Consider the following 17,518-nt stretch of genomic DNA (forward strand, 5'->3'; position numbering starts at 1 on the left):
CTAGAACACGACTTACCTATCTGGTTGGAGGAGGAAGATGAGGATGAAGTCTACTCCGCACCATTGTGCACAGTGGAAGCTACCAAGGGGGATCCTTAAACCGAGGATGATCTTATTTAGAATTTGATTCAAAATCCGCCCCCCAGTGTGTTGCCATTAGAAGAGTTGGTGGAAGAAATCCAAGCCAATGCTTTTGATCTCTGTGTGGCTGATCCGACCTCTCTCCGAGTTAAGAATGTGGAATTTGGCCTAGAAATAACCTTGAAGATCAACTCATACCTATCCACCTCTCAGTAGAAAGAGTTGTGTAGCTTATTGAACAGCCATTTGGATGCTTTTTCTTGGAGCTATAAGGAGATGAAGGGAGTCCACCCTTTAGTCCGTACTCATCACATTTACATTAAAGAGGATTGTAACCAGTCAGACAACCTTAAAGGAGGATGAATCCAGCCCTTAAGGACATTGTCAAAGAAGAACTGCAAAAGTTTCTAGATGCAGGATTCATCTACCCCATCTGTGATAGCAAATGGGTTTCTCCTTTGGTGCTAGAGCCAAAGAAAAACGGGAAGTTAAGAATCTGTGTAGATTATCGAGAGCTTAACAAGGCCACCAAGAAGGACCATTTCCATTTGACTTTCATAGATCAAGTGTTAGATGGCTTGGCACCGAAGAATTTCTTTTCCTTCCTAGATGGGTTTAGCGGGTACAACCAGATCCAAATCAGCCCGGAAGACCAAGATAAGACCACTTTCACTTGTCCATGGGGTACCTTTGCCTACCGGGTCCTTCCCTTTGGGTTGTGCAATGCTCCTGCCACTTTCCAGAGAGCAGTACTGAGCATATTTGCTGAGCTGGTTCATGATTCAGTGGAAATTTATATGGATGAATTTACCCCTTATGGTTCTAACTTCCAAGAAGCTTTGACTAACTTGAGGAAAGTTTTAGCCAAGTGTATTGAAATGAACCTGTCCCTCAGTCCTGATAAATGTGAATTCCTAATGACTGAAGGGACCGTGCTAGGTCATACAATTTCTCAGCAAGGATTACAGGTGGATCCCAACAAGATTGCTATCATCCAAAGGGTCCCACCTCCTCAAAAGGTAAGAGACATTCGAAGTTTTCTAGGCTTAGTAGGGTATTATAGAAGATTCATTAAGGATTTTAGTAAGCTAGCCTCTCCATTGTTTGGTCTTTTGGGAAAAGATGTTGAGTTCATATGGACTGACAACTGTCAAGAGGCTCTAGATGCCTTGAAAGGTAAGCTGATAACTGCCCCAATATTGAGAGGTCCAAATTGGGCCCTACCTTTCCACATTCACACAGATGCCTCGAACAAAGCTATAGGAGCAGCCTTAGGACAAGTTGAAGAGAAGCTACCATATGCCATATATTTTGTCAGTAAAAACTTGTCCAAGGCAGAATTAAACTACACTGTAACCGAAAAAGAGCTCTTGGCTGTAGTCCATTCCCTAAAAAAGTTCATACACTACATCACTGGCTATCAAACATTCATACACACTGATCATGCTACAATTAGGTATTTGATGAATAAACCTGATGTAAATGCTCGTATCATTAGATGGTTACTTTTATTGCAGCAATTTGATTTGACCATTGTTGATAAGCCAGGTAAGGAAAATGTTGTTGCTGATTTTCTGTCTAGACTAGATCTGCCTGCAGGTGAAGAAGGAATGGTGGATGATCAAATTCCAGATGAACACCTATTTGCTATTTTAGTACTCTCTCCATGGTTTGCTGATATAGCAAATTATTTGGTTTTAGCACAGTTTCCACCACATTTTTCCTCAAAAGAGAAGAGCAAGATCGTGAGGAAAAGTGCCCCATTCACTTGGATTGGGGGTAATCTTTTTAAACTTGGCCCAGATCAGATTTTGAGACGATGTGCAAGGAGGAGGAAGTTTTCGACATCCTCCTAACCTGTCATGATGGGCCCTGTGGGGGCCACTTTGCAGCAAAGAGGACTGATTTCAAAATTCTGCAGGCAGGTTACTATTGGCCCACTCTTCATCAAGATGTCAGGAGATACATCAGCCAATGTGACCAATGTCAAAGGATGGGGAAACCTACTCCAAAGGATGAGATGCCCCTGCAACCTCAAGTGACTTTCGAGCCATTTGAGAAGTGGGGCATGGAATTTGTGGGTCCTATCAACCCTCCTTCAAAACAGAAGTCTTACATCATTGTGTGCACAAATTACCTAACAAAGTGGGCAGAAACAAAGGCAATCAAAGCAGCAACAAAAGAAAAAGTTGCTGAGTTTTTGAGGGAAAATATCTTCTACAAGTTTGGCTATCCAAGATAATTAGTCACAGATCAAGGAAGTCAGTTTACCTCCAATCTGATTGAAGACCTGCTCACACATCACAAGATTAAGCACAAAACTTCCACCCCTTATCATCCACAAGCAAATGAATAGGTGGAAGTCATTGACAGAGCTTTGGAAGGGATTTTGACTAAGGTAGTGAGCAGCAGTTGAAAAGATTGGGCAGATCAATTGGTTGAGGCCACCTGGGCCTATAACACTACTTGGAAAACCACCACAGGTTTCACACCCTATGAGCTGGTCTATGGGAAGAAGGCTTTGCTACCCATAGAATTTGAATATAACACATTAAGGATGGCAGCTCCGCTGGACCTAGATCTCAGCCATGCACAAAAGGAAAGATTGCTTCAGCTAAATGGATTAGATGAACAGAGAATGCAGGCCCTTCTCCACTCAGAGGTAGTCCAGCTTCAAAGAAAAATATCACATGACCGACACCTCAAGGAGAAACAATTTCAACGGGGAGATTGGGCGCTGCTTTATGGTTCGAGTTACAAAGATTTCAAGGGCAAGCTGAGGACAAGATGGTTGGGACCATATATAGTAGAAAAATGCAATGACAATGGTTCAATCCTTATCCGGACCATTGATGAAGAAGCCATCCCTATGCCCGTCAATGGGCATCGATTGAAGATCTATAGGAAGTCCCTTTCCAAGCAAGAGTTTATTGAGACTCTGGGTAAATCAGTGTTGGTAGTGGAGCAGGTCTCTGTCTCCACTCCACCCACACCCTGAGAAAAACCAAAAAAAAAAACAGAGAAAAAAGAAAATGGAATAAAAGATCCCTGGGTGAAAACCTCTTGGAGGCACCCAGGGCAGGCAGTGAGGGTGAAAACCTCCTGGAGGTCCTCCAGCTGTCTAAAAAAAAATAAAAAAAAGGAAGAAAAACCTAACTTCTTTTGAATAAATTTCAGGTTGCAGGAAGGTCATTGCAGGTTGCAGGAGGGTTGCACAAGAGGAAAAAGACATGGCTAGGTTGCATGCACCCTTCACAGTCCATCACTCCATCACCGTTATCCTTTCCCAAGTTTTGGTCTCATTTGTTCTGAAATTTCGCATCCTATAGGAAACTTTGTGTATTTTATAGGAGGATCCTATAGAAACTACAGAAAGGCCAAAATCAATCTCAGAGAAGGACCCGAGGGTTGGAAAGTTGTCTATGAGGTCTGTGAACCTCCCTACCACCATCCATCTTCCTATTTCACCATTCCATCCCTGTACACCTACATTTCCACTCGTTTTTTTGTGTCCTTGCACAACCACATACAGAAATTCTGTTTCTTTCATTCTGCAAACCAAAAAAAAATGATGACAAATAAAGGTAGCAACATTTTTACTCATTCCTACTTGATACCTTCCAGCTGTGATTTATTTTCAGTCGAGACCTTCTTTAGCAGTTTTAGCCCTACTCAAATATTAGCTTGAATTTTAGAAGGAGAAGCAGCTACAAGAAATCCTACAGGATTCCTGTAGCAGCTGATCCCTTTGAAAAACATACTCCAGAGACAAGGTCAGCGTAGCAAGTTATATGAAACATGCAAGGAGCAATGTTTGAATGGGAGGTCATCAGTAAAAGCCCAAGGCCGAGCATGCAGGGCGCAACCAGCAACAGAAATGAGGAAATGAAGTGCCAAAGTCCGAAATATGCATAACACAACAACGACTGAGTAGGTAAGTGCCTAAAACTATTCCTCGATTGCATGAATAATATTTCAAAGCTGCATGAACTATGAGAATGGTCAATTAAATGGAATCGGTGGCCAGCTAACTGGCCACCCTCGTTCAGTTACACACCCTTGTGGAATTCAAAAGAGCCTCGTCAAATTCAAACTGTCGATCAAATACGCAACCAACACGTGTGGTATGTCAATTCGGGAAAAAACATTCAGGAGTGGTAGTGGTGGCGGCGTATAACGGGAGTAAGGGAGGTGATGGCGGTTAGGTGGCATGCAGAACTAGTATGACCATGACGTAGGACCAACGGTCTAGGTGGGGATAACATACCCATCCAACCACCTCACCTCCTCACCACGGATTACGCCAATAGTTAAAGGGCAGTGCGGTCAAAGCCTCCGCCACCCTTTGTTTCATTCTTCATTCATGATTTTCTCGACTGCAGTACTCACCTACCACTTCCAGAGCAGAAAACCAGTCATCCTCCGCTAGTTGTCTGCCATTTTTTCAAAACCCTCCCACCTATCAGGCTCTACAGGAGCATTGCTGCATTCTACAGGAGCCGGAAGATTTCTACAGGAAGGGCAGAGAACAACCCTGCAGAAGGAAAACCTAGGATTTTTGTCAAAATTCAAGCTTGCAACGAGGTAGGCTCGGGAGACCTCTCTGCATATGACTTATTTGTATAAGGTGGTGGATTAAAAACACAACATTGGATTAAAAGAAAGGAGAGTGAAGCTTAAAAGTCTACCTGCATATTTTCCCTGAGTTCTACACAGTTCTCTGTTTTCTTCTCTGCATTCGAAATATGTCTTCTTCTTTCTCACATTCTACTATAAAGAAAACACATGCAACCATAGAAACTAGCCTGTGTGAAAAAACCGAATTTGCATATCTGTCTACTCTGTGAGAAAAACCCTGTGTTATTTATCCTTTGTTTTGTCAATTTTTTTTTCTTTCCAAAAGAAGAGAATCAAATTCAGGATAAGAGCAGTTTGAAACAAGGGAAATATTGCAATTTGATGTTTTAAGGAGAAATCACACCGGAAATTCCTTATCTGGTTTCAGAAAAAGACAAAATTAAGCTATCCCTCTATTTTCAGTTTTGCCTGCTTTCTCACCTGAGCATTTTTAAAAAGAACTCAACACCATGCCAGGAGGTTTCATGAGAAAAGAACCTTTGAACTCCAGCAAATTGTATGAGCACCCTGAGGTGGTGGCCCTCTTCACCAGGGCAAACTGGATACCCTTCTTTGAAAGAATTCAGGGATATGATGAGGAGGTTACTGAAGAATTTTTGATGTCCCTAAGACCCCATTCGAAAACACATGTTACAGTCAGTTTTAGGGGTTTGACCCTAGATCTTACACCTGATTTCATTAGAAAAATCATAGGTCTTCCACTTGGGCTCCCTTGGAGAAAGGAGGAGAAAACATTGGGATAGGTTGCTAAGAAGACATTTTTTTCAGCCTGAGGAGCATCCTGTAGAGGATAAAAATGGGGTCAGAAGGACAAGCTTGCCTCCTCCATGGAGTTAAGTCAGCTACCAAATAATGAAGTATATCACATGTGAAGGGAGTTTTAACATAACTTATGGTTATCACTTCAGGTTGTTGCATGAATTGAGATATGGGATGGACCTACCTCCAGCTAGAAAACTCAGTCTCCCATATTTCCTCCTCCAGTCTTTGATAGAATGTGGCACCAAGCTAAATGCAGGGGTCCCAGAATAGCTGGTCCACCATGGGCTCATCAAAATGTTGGTAGAAGATGCCTTACACACATATACCATCCCCATAGCTTGAGAAATTTCCAGGAATATGTCCAGAGATGATGACATCAAAACTTTGACTGAGGACATTAGCCCATCCAGCAGTGAAGAGGAGGAGCAAACCGAAGAACTTGAGAAGAACAGTAATGAGGAAGCACAAGACATTCAAACAGAAGGAAAAACAGAGGAGAAACAGAAAGAAGAAGAGAAATCTGACAAAACTACTGCTGAGCCTAAGGCAGAAAAGAAGACAACCTCAAAAATAGAGCAGAGAAAAAGGACAAAGGCTAAGAAGAGAAAGCCCAAAAGAAGACTGCCACAGGCAAGGCAGGGACCCAGCAGGAAAAAGACACCACCAGAGATAGTAGAGACACAAGAAAAAACACTAGACATAGGAAAGGCTGCACGAGATGAAGGAAAAGAACAACAGAAAGAAACATCCCCTGAAACATTGGCAAGGGAAGCAACAACTATGCTTACTGCATTAAGCACTCCAGCAAAACAAAAAGGAAAAAGAAAAAGGCAAACCTCTATGTATTTTAAAGCCAGAAGGAGCACCAGGATTAAAGTGGGCAAGCCCCAGCCACCATCAAAGGAACCAATTGTCATTGAGGATACACCTACTGAAAAGAAGGCAGAATCTCCCTCCAAGATCTCTATCACCTATGAGAGAGGAAGTCCCAAAACATCCACTTGGAAGGAAAGAATCAAGTTGATGGACTCCAAAGCAGTTCTACAGGAAGCTGAAACATCTCTACAGGAAACACTAGCCAAGCTGAAAGAAACTAAAAAATTAGAAGAGAAGGCAACAGAACAGTCACAAGGGGAAGGCAAGGCCAAAGAAATACTTGAACCAAGCCCTCAGCCTAATTTAGGCTCCTATTACAATCTGCTAGAAGGTGGGAAGATCATCCCACAAAAATTCGTTGTGCCTCTATTCTTTGAATTAGAAAAAGAAATGGTAAAAACCCACACTTGGATGCAAATTGCAAAATCTAAAGGAGTTGAAGACATAGGGCACATGGAGGACAAGTTGAAGGAATTGAGAGGGGAGTTGGCCATGGTAAGGCACATAGAGAGTAGTAAAAGAGCCCAACTATAGGAAGAAAATGAACTGCTGAAAAAGCAGTTACAGCAACAGGAAATTCATAAGGGAGATAGGTTGTCCATCTTGGGAGGGTAGCAACAGCAAGAAGGTCCCCTAGTAGACAATGAAGCAACAGAGAAATAGTAGCAAGAGGGAGAGCCACAGGCTGATGTTGAAATACTAATGAAACAGTTGCAAGAAAAAGAGTCTCGGGCAGCAGATGAAGTGTAGATTTTGAAACAACAATTGCAGGAAAAAGAAGCCCAAATGGCCTACATGGCCAGCTGGGCAATGGAAGCCTTGCAATGTAGAAAACTAGCTAGATCCTATGCATTGTATCTTAAATACCAATGGCTCCAATTCCAAATTAAAACATTGGCCCAAAGGGGCACAATCCCATTCCAAAATTATAATCAGTTTATGCATTTATGTGATAGTAGCTCAGCTAAAGATAAAGCCAAGTTAGCAGAATTCTATTTACACAACCTGGCACTTCCTAACATGAATCTATGGGATCCAAATGCTGCATTAGGATACCTACAACTCATGGCTATGGCTTCTTGGTTAAGCCATGAGGAAAAGAGAGCAGTAGAAATTCAAAATATTATGACCAGGAAGCTAAGTGAGTCCCTCATGACAAGGGCAGAACTAGAAGATCCCTCAACTCTCATATATGCCCACTAGCACCTTGTAGACAACCCTCAGATTACACCTGACTATGTTGAAATGCAAGCACATGCTATTGCTCACTTTGAAGATATGGAGAGACTGTTTGGTGATAACTGCCTTCATGCTTGCACAAGAAGATGGAATACATTATCCCATAGCCTAAAGATAAGGTAGTATCACTCCCCAACTAGAATGAGGGAAGCTATGAGGAGAGTACCCCTATACAAACAATCAATGCAAAACTTGAAAGCCAACTGGATTGGTCTTAAGTTTAGTTCTCCGCTACTGCTAGGACTGTTGGAAGGAGTTAAGGAGGAGGAGGAACAAAAAAAATGGGAGGAAGTGGACAGAAAACAGGTTTTCATGATAGAGAAGAGGACATCACCTCAGAGGCCTGGGATGTCAGGGAAGCTGTTAAAGCTATCAAAGATGAAGAACTGGATTAGTTGCTTAGAGGATGAGCAACACATTCAGCCGGGGGGTGATGATGAGCCCCAGAAATGGGTAACTATATGGGCTCATTTCTGCCTATTATTTTCATTTAATCCACCATTCTTCATAGTTTTGTGCATGTTTTTGAATATATTTATGTCAATTGAGTGAATGGGGATAATCACTTTACCACAAAGTCTAATGAGTGTTTATTGCAGATTTTTGGACATTTTTGGACCAAGACTAGGCATTTATGAGCAGATTGGCAGCCAAACTCGAAGAAACAGGGCTGAGGACTTATAGGAGGGGTGTCTCCTACATTAAATGACCCCTTCCTTGAGTTCTCCATCAAGAGCTCGGAGTACAATAGCCACAAATGATGATTCCAAGGGGCAGCCGAGCAGGTCTAGTAAAGTTGTTGTTATCTGCAGTTTTAGGCAGCTGAGTTCATAAAGTTTAGGAGGACTGTTGGGAGTCGTCACTTGTATAAATAAGAAGGCTTCAAGCCTCAATAGGTTAGCCATTTTGTAGTCTATTTTCGCACTTTAGTGCAGCCTTGTACTCAACTCATTTCCAAGCTCTTTTTGCAGACAGTTTTGTGATGTAACTATTATTCTTTTGATCAATGAAGATGAATCCAGCTTTGAACCAGCACTGATCTTTCTTAGGGGGCTGTATCTCTTGGGGTTGGGCTCAACCCAAGTGCCTAGCACCTCCTTTGTGTATTTATGTGTTTTTTTTCTTGCATTCATGAAATAATTTCTGTTGTTTAGGTTAAATCTTGCTTTATTACTTAGGTTGTTTTTGATGATTAGAATAGTTGTTCTTGCTTCAGGTTGATTAGATAGTTTGCTAGAATAATAGAAAAATATCCAAAAAAAAGGCTACCAAGAAGGCCTTGATCTCTTTTCTCCCTCCTTGGGAACATGAATTGAGACCAAGGCACTCTTGCTGCCACCAAAACATTGTTTTTGCTTTCCAATGCAATTGCTAGTGTGAGATTTCGAGTTGGAGAAATTGATATCAGTTGTATTTACATGCTTAGATCTATTATTGTTTAGTTTCCATGGCTTTCTTGCATAACTTCCTGTCCATAAAGTTCTGTTCAGCACTTTTCTGGTTTTTAGGTCAGAATTAGGTTAAAATAGGTAAAACTCTGTTTTTTAGTTCTTGCTTGGGACAATTTTGAAAAGTAAGTGTGCAGATCACTTGTAGAACACTCCAGATTATCATTCTTCCATCACACAACCTGCTCCAATCCATCTCTCAATATTTCCTCCACTCCTTCGCCATACTTTCCCAAACTGCCCTAATTTCTACGTTCTTGTGCAAAATTGCTTCCTTGACCTTTGAACAAATCCAACCATCTCTTTCATGTCTGATCTTCATTGATAGAGTCCTAGACCCTTTGAAACCTCCATCCAGCCTTTATTTCCCTTTTCCCGCCATTTTTCCACCTTCAAACCACCTTCAAACCACTTTCGGCCTCCTCTTGTAGAACCTCCTGTAGAACTTCCTGTAGATCCCCTGCAGCCTCCTGTAGAAATTCATGCGAGTGATTTTTCGAAGTCTGATCACAGTGGAAGTCTCCAGAAGGGTACTAGGGACTCCTTAGGTCCTCTCCACACCTTCCCAACCTCCTGCAAAAGCCAACTCCATCTCCCTTTGCTACCAAACCTCTGCACAGTCACAAATAGTTAAAACACAAGCATAATAAAGTTGCATAAAATTGCTCAAAAGTACAAAAATATGATTTTTCCATATTTTCCTTTAGAAGTAGCTTGAATACATGCATTTTACCTTTTCAGTAGTCAATGGCATCCATTTCAGTAGTTTCATCTCTTTTTCTTGCAAAAGTAGGGTTAGTGGGTAAAACTAGGGTTTGCTAGGGTTTGCGTTTCCTTTCAATTTTCATCTTCTTTCTGCAAGTAGAATAGCCTCTTTTGAGTTAGCTTTCTTCCATCATAGTTAAAAGCTTCTTCTGAGAACTCATAGAAGTTAGCTTAAGCTCCTAGCGAACTTGTGCCAGCTGATCAAGTGACAACCTGCAGTAAGAGCTAGTACTTGTGCATACAACACCGTCGCTTCCAAGTTTGTTACAAACTACTAGGTTGATAAAAGTAAAGTAGGGAGTCCCAGGAGTTACAACATCATTGCTGCAATACTGGAGCTCACCACGTTCCCCCTCTTTGGATATTCAAGCTCATTATTTTGGGTCTTGGTGGTGGCCAGGCGGCACTAAGATCCGTGTCAATGATTTGATTCTCTTTATATTCCCCTTTTCGGGTGCTGACTCTGATCGATAAATACATCTGAATCAAACACCTTCAGCTCAACTTCTTGGCCCGACACTCACTTGTGTTGTGAGTGGAGCTCTTATGGAACTCACACCATTTTCCCGTGTTCTTTTTAGTCTTTGTGGTGTTGTTCTTTGCTTGCAGCTTTGGTGGGTTTTCCTAGGTCACCCCACCTTGGTGTCGAGTGAGGGGATGTCCAAGAACTCCATCTCATCCTGTATGTACTTGTGTAGATAGCCGCGATACTCAAGTACCAAATACTGCTCATAATCCTTGATACCCAACTTTGTGTGGAGGGTATGGAAAGTCTTTATGAAGCCCGACACATCTTGGTCCCTTCCCTGTCGTAGCATGTTCCACTTTATGTATTTATCTTCATAGCTCTTGACAGGGTAATATTTTTCCTTGATGACATCTCAGAAAGAATCCCAAGTAGGTGCGACTGAAAACAATGATGATTCCCCCTCGTCCTTTTGTTCACAGTCATTTTCCCACCAATCCTTGATGTGTGGGGTGGATTTGAGAAGTGCAAAAGTAATCTTTTCCTGATTGGAAAAGTCATGAACTGAAAAATATTCATCCAACATATTCAACCATTTATCTATGGTATCTGCATCTCTCTAGCCCTCAAATATGGGAATGTCAAAGTTAACATGTATCTTAAAAGGAGTTGTGCCTCCATAGTGGTTTTTGGATAAAGATGTGTCACCTATGGGTAGCCGTTGAAGGATCTGGACAAATTTATCCATCATCACATTCCTCTGTCGCTTGAGGGATTCCTTGAGTAATATTTTCATAGGATCTCCTGCCACCTCATCTTTCTTTTCTTCTACCATAGGAGGTCATCGGGGTTTTTGAGGTTGGTCTTGCAAAGGTTCAACCAAATCGAGCCCTAACCTTGTTGGGGACATGCAAAGAAAAACATAGAAAGAGAAGAATGCTCTGATACCACTGATTCAAACTTAAAATAGGAACATAACAAAATATAGATATAACCATAAATATAGAGATGCAGCAGAAATAACACTTCATTTCATTAATATCATAATACTAAAATATGCTTGCAAAAATGGAAATAAACTAGCTCGGGCGATGGTAGCTTATCTCTAAGAAGACATGTGATGGCTACATGCCTCTGAACTATGTTACAATGAGGCTTAAGGGCCTATTTTTTTAGTGAACAACAAGAGAAAATCCTAAAAAACCTAAACCATAACCCCAGGATATGTAACGCCAAGCGTTTGATGGGCCCCATCAGGGTTAGTTGGGCAGCCAACTTCCCGAGATCGTAACTTGGTCATATTATCTATGTTTGGCACGTATAATATATTGTTGGAAAGGTCTCTCTAAGTACTACAAATTTTGCGGTATTCTACAACTACAGGCCTGAAACAAACCTAAAAAACACCATGTAGCAGGTAAAAAGTACTCCAGAAGTTCAGGACCCGAAAAACTACTAAAAATAGTAAATGCTGAAATAAACAAGGAAATATATGAAACCGACTGGAGGTCTAGGTGTAATAGGTGGGTGGCCAGCAATATCCACCTGGATTAGAAAAGGAAGACCCAAGAGCTATAACGCGTTATGAAACTGAAAGGAAAATTATCATCTTTAAAACCATAAGGAAAAAGTACTTGGATACCAGACCCCATGAGCCAGAACTAGGGAATTAAAGGAAATACCTGCAAAATTAGAAACTTGAAGTGACGTAGTGGGTACAACAGCCATTAGTTCAAAGGTTGGACAAGTCATTGTGTTATGAAGAAACAATATGAAAAACATTGACCCTCACCTATACTCCTGAAACTGAAGGAACAAGACCAAATGACCAGTATCTTGATAGTGAAATAAGTGATAATAAGAAATTGACCAAGGTAAGAAAACAAGCCTCCCACACATCTAGAGAATACCAAAGATGGAAAGCAAGAGCAGCTCGAGGAGGAGAGACCCACTTCACCACCCTAGGTAACGTTGCAATGTCGCCACCCTCATAAAAAATCCATGCATTTATAATGGATGGACGACGTCTTATGACCCAACATTTGAAGTCCTTTTCCACAGTGTGCGAGGTCGAGGAATGGACTTGTGTAAGGCCTATCACACACCTTAAAACCCAGATTCATCTTGTAGATCATGCACTCATCAATGAGCTCATAGAATTGTATGGCAGGGTCTCCCAAGACAATAGCCAATTCGCCCTACGAAAACTGATCCATGTCAAATGCAAAATGATAAACAAGAATTCCAAACAGAACATCGTAGCTCATCCCAAATTCTACCACCTTCAAGAATTTAACATGACGGGACTGGGGTAGGTGACCCCAACCCTGGGAACAAATTTTATGCCATGCGACAATAAGGAGACGACAGGTGTAGGCGTAGCACTCTTTTCAAAGGCCACCAACCCACTCTCGACTTGCACCCTCAGCATGTTAATCAATTATAATATGTCATTACAAGGTTCATTAATTTCACCCCCATTGGGGATACTATCTTCCTAGGAAGACTTATCACACTCCACCCACTATTGAATACATTGAACTTCATCCCTCATATAAGAAGTCAACCATTATTTTTCCAAGGGAAGGTTTTGATACTAGCACCCCCAAATACCCAGTGCGTCCACCACCCTATTCCCTTCTCGACGAGAGTGATGAATAACAATATTATCAAACTTATTTAATAAATCTCTAATATTAGAAACCACATCCTCTAGGTGCCGACTATGCATATCTTTGTGAGTAGGATGCCCATTTAACAACTTTTGGATACATTGGATGATAACATATGAATCACCATGAACCATTAGCAACAAAAAAAATTCTCTAACTACAATATGTAAACCTATTTTGACAGTGAGAAAATTGACTAAATTGTTAATGACCATCCCACACGATCACGTATATATTTGCAATGGAAAGGACTTATCATCCCAAAAAATCCCTCCATACCTAATAGATTTAGGATTTCCTTTGGAGACCCCATCAAAACTCAACTTAAGAAAGGAGCTTGAAGTCGGGGAATATGAATCAACTATAAAATGAATTGAGCCTTGCACCTGAGATGGAGAGGAAGAGGACATAGAAGGATCCAAGTTGAGGTTCTTTAGAATTTATCCTTCGTACTCCTCCATCTGTCAATTATCCATAGTCCAAGGAGATGCCAAGATAGTTTCCTATATGTTCAAAAGGATCACCTCTTTTAGGGCTGATACTAAGATTTCATTCTTTCCATATATTCTAAAGGAAGAAACCTAGCACCAACTGCCAAGATCATGAAATGATAGGCTTTTTTAAATTTTGATAATACCATTTATCCAATAATGCCTTCAAATATACCAAAAATGGTTGACTAAAAGCAAAGATATGAGGAAGAAGTTCCAAAATGCCACCTGCAAAAGGATGGGAGAGAAAATTGTGCTCTGCTGAATCTTCCACCTGAAAAAAAGTGGAAATAAGTATGGTCCCTCGTATCCATTTCTACGAATATGGTCCCAAGTGAGAAGATACCCCCAAGCAATTAACCACAAAAAGGATGAAAGGTTTGGCCACCACAATACATCCCAAACCCAATTCCGCATAGCTTCCTTCTCCATAGATGAAAAATTTACAAGTAAGGAGTATGCTTATTTAATATAAAAAGAACTAGATGATTGTTGACCCCAACATAAAATATCATTCTTCTGAGAAACCATAATTTTCCTATCTTCCGATGCTTTTTGAAACTCCTCCTAGAGATAGGTGGCTTCAATAGGAGGCCAATCATTTTTATATTTCCATCATTGCCATAGCTGGTTATCTTCTAGTTGTTTCATAAGTCATCCACCTTATAAGAACCAAAATCTTGAGATAATATTTTAATAGGTTGGAAACTCTCTTGATTTTCCAAATGCGGAAACTACTTCTAGGTATCCTCCCAAAAAGACATTGCCTTTTTTCCTTTTACATCCCAGAAATCATACTTGCTCACTATTTATTTGCATTTCTACGCCCAGTTCCAAATACTCGAGCCTTGAATATAACCTTCAAATTGAAATCACTCCTATTTTTCCAAGGGCACATACTTCCTGAGCCAAATGCACTTCCAAAGTTCAAGACCTCCCTTAACCCAAAGCCACCATAGTTTCATTTTATAGCCTTTACTAATAAATTCCATTTCATATAGACCTAGTCTACGTGTTGATTTGGGTCTAATCAGTTTATCCCACCCTGTAAGAGACCAATGTCGTACTTCAATTGATTCTCTCCAAAGGAAGTCATACAATAGAGATCGAAGGCCGTTACAAACTATTTCCGGAATTGGCATAATTACCATTGATAGTTTGGTAGTGCTTGCAACATTGATTTGGTAAGCACCAATCCACCGACAAAGTTAAGGTCCCAAAATGGCCAATTTCTAACCTTCATTCGAACCCTTTCTACTAGATATTCCCAACTTGATATCTGATTATTAAAATATAGGACCAGAGGCACTCCCAAATATTTGTAAGGAAACTGAGCCTGTTGAAAACCCAACATTCAAGTCAAGTGTGTATTTATAGCTTCATGGTTGTAAAAAAAGAACATATTTTTTTATCCTTATTTACTGATGTTACAGAGGCCTTCATAAAAAACTATAAAATGTTCCATAATCCTTTCACTTCCTTTAAAGTAGGAGCCCCAAAGAGAAAATCATCATCAGCAAATTGTTGATGAGTTACAGATAGATCTTCACCAAACAAACGTAGACCAAAGATATGATCTAAAGAAAATGAATTCTTATACATTATCCCAAGCTCTTCCATATCCAAAATGAAAATAAATGGTGAGAGAGGATCACCTTGCCTCATACCTCTTAAATAATTGAAGGTAGGGGAACATTACCCATTAATCAATATAGAGAAGAAGGCATATGACATTAGAGAGCCTACCTAGGAGACCCATTGTCCAGAAAATCCAAAAGCCACTAAAACCTATAACAAATTGTCCAACATATCTGCTCATAAGACTTAGACAAGTATAGTTTGATTAGCATACCTCGACGTTTCATAACCTGTAACTAATACATAATTTCTCATGTCGTAGTTAATATTTTGGTGATATTAAACCTAGAAATAGAGGCTTCAGGTAATTCACTATTATAGTGGAAATACTTTTATAGATTACATTATAGAGGGAAATAGGGTGAAAGCCACTAGGGTCCTCTGAATGGCCTCCTTTTGGAATAAGGGTGAAAAATGTTACATTAAGAGCGAGTCAAATCGATTGGGTTTGTCTCAATTATTCTAACAGTTCATATATCTCCATACCAAGAAATCCCCAACATGATTTGAAAAATTTTGAGGTAAATCCATCAGGACATGGCGACTTATTGCTGGGTATATTTATAACCACCATTTCCACTTCCTAGAACATGATTGGTCTCATCAAGACCACATTTTGATCCCTACTAATAAGCCGAGGGATATGTTGAAGGACTAAATTAATGGTTGATTGTCTCTTAAGAGAGCTCTAAGAAATATACCTTGATAATACTATACCAATTCATATTCTATTTCCATATGGAGGATCTACCTATCCTCATAAACTCCAAGAATAAAGAAGATCCTGTTATTATGACGACATTGCAACATAGAATTGTGGAAAATTTTGGAATTTTTTTCTCACTCCTTAAGCCATTCAACTATATATGTTTGTTTCCAGAGGATTTCTTCCTATTTTCATCATTGTTCTAGCTTATGGAGAGTCAACCCTTCCTCTATGATGAGTTCAAGTGATCTTCCCTCCAATATCATGCATTGTTGTATCCTTCACATCTGATCTTCTAATATAACCTTATCTTCAAGAATGTTACCAAAGTCTTACTTATTCCACAATTTTATCTGATTCTTTAAGGCCTTAAGCTTAATTGAAACATGTTATTTTTGGACTTACCTCAAACGTTAATATCCAACCACCATTTGTCTAAAAGATCAACAAAACCATGCACCTATAGCCAATAAATCTCAAACCAGAAGGGACAATTTTGTGGGGCTCCCTTCAAGTCCAGCTCTAGCCTAATTAACTAGTGTCCTGACCTAAGGCATGGTAAAATAATGTCCTATACTAAAATTTATGCATGTAAAGTCTTATTAGAGAGGATAAAATGATCCAAACGACTAGATATCTCGTGTCTTCCTCCCTATCTGTTATTCCAAGTATGCAAACCATTAATGGTTGGTATATAAACCAACTGAAGTTGGTCTATATACTTCTCAAAGGAGGCCAATTCTGGATCCAGTCTATGCATTCCTCCTCTTTTCTCATTTAACTATCTAATGAGATTAAAATCCCCATCAAAAATACAAAAAGAATCTTCGATCAATTTCTTAGTAGCCAAGATTTGCTCCAAAAAATGAAGCTTGTATCCCACTGTAAAGGGACCATACACCACTATTAAAAAGACAATCGCTTTCATCCCTATATAATAAAATTCCCCATCAATATTCTTGGACTAGCCATCTAGTCTTGGAAAACCACCTCTAAAGGGTTCCACAAAATCGCCAAGCCACCCACACTACCTTCAAATCAAGGGACATAATTTGACAACCCTTCCAACATTTATAAAAAAATGTGGGTAATTTATCCCCCATTTATCACAGGTTTCTCCACCCTAATCCTATTTCTAACATATCATTGCTTCCCCTTACTATTTAACCCCATGATATTCCATGATAAAATCTTCATGATGAATTTTTTTGGTCGGGCGGAAATAAATTTGGTAAAGAAGTTACTTGTCCAGAGTTAACTAAATTCTCCCTTGTACTCTACAACATTTCCATTTTTGGTTTTCATTCTTTATTTTTAAAGTCTTTCTTTAAGTATTTTATTAGTATATCTTTCCCTTTCTCCTTGAAATATTGAATGGATCGAAGCCCTTGCCCTTCTCCATAGGACTACCTCTGCTTAGTCTTCTAATTGATGTAGGCTACCCCAAGGTCCTGTTCTGCCTATTCATTCACCAAACCAACCTGTTACACAGTAATTTGTCACTGCCTTCACTCCCAGTCCATCTACTGTGTCATGTGTCCAAGTCAGACATGCTTATACTGAACAAATGCTCTCTTTTGCTACCAATTGACCCAGTTTTCCTAAGTTATCTTCCTCATCGCAGCTATGGACTTAATATATGCGCTGAGTGGCGCTCATGAACAACCCAGCCGCGTTGCTAGCGCTGAAGTACATATGATTCCCGCGCTGGTACCTGCAATGATCTAGATTGGGCG

The sequence above is a fragment of the Pinus tabuliformis genome, chromosome 9 (assembly GCF_031772625.1).
Source record: "Pinus tabuliformis cultivar Carrire ecotype Pingquan chromosome 9, CPIR1, whole genome shotgun sequence".
Classification (NCBI taxonomy): domain Eukaryota; kingdom Viridiplantae; phylum Streptophyta; class Pinopsida; order Pinales; family Pinaceae; genus Pinus; species Pinus tabuliformis.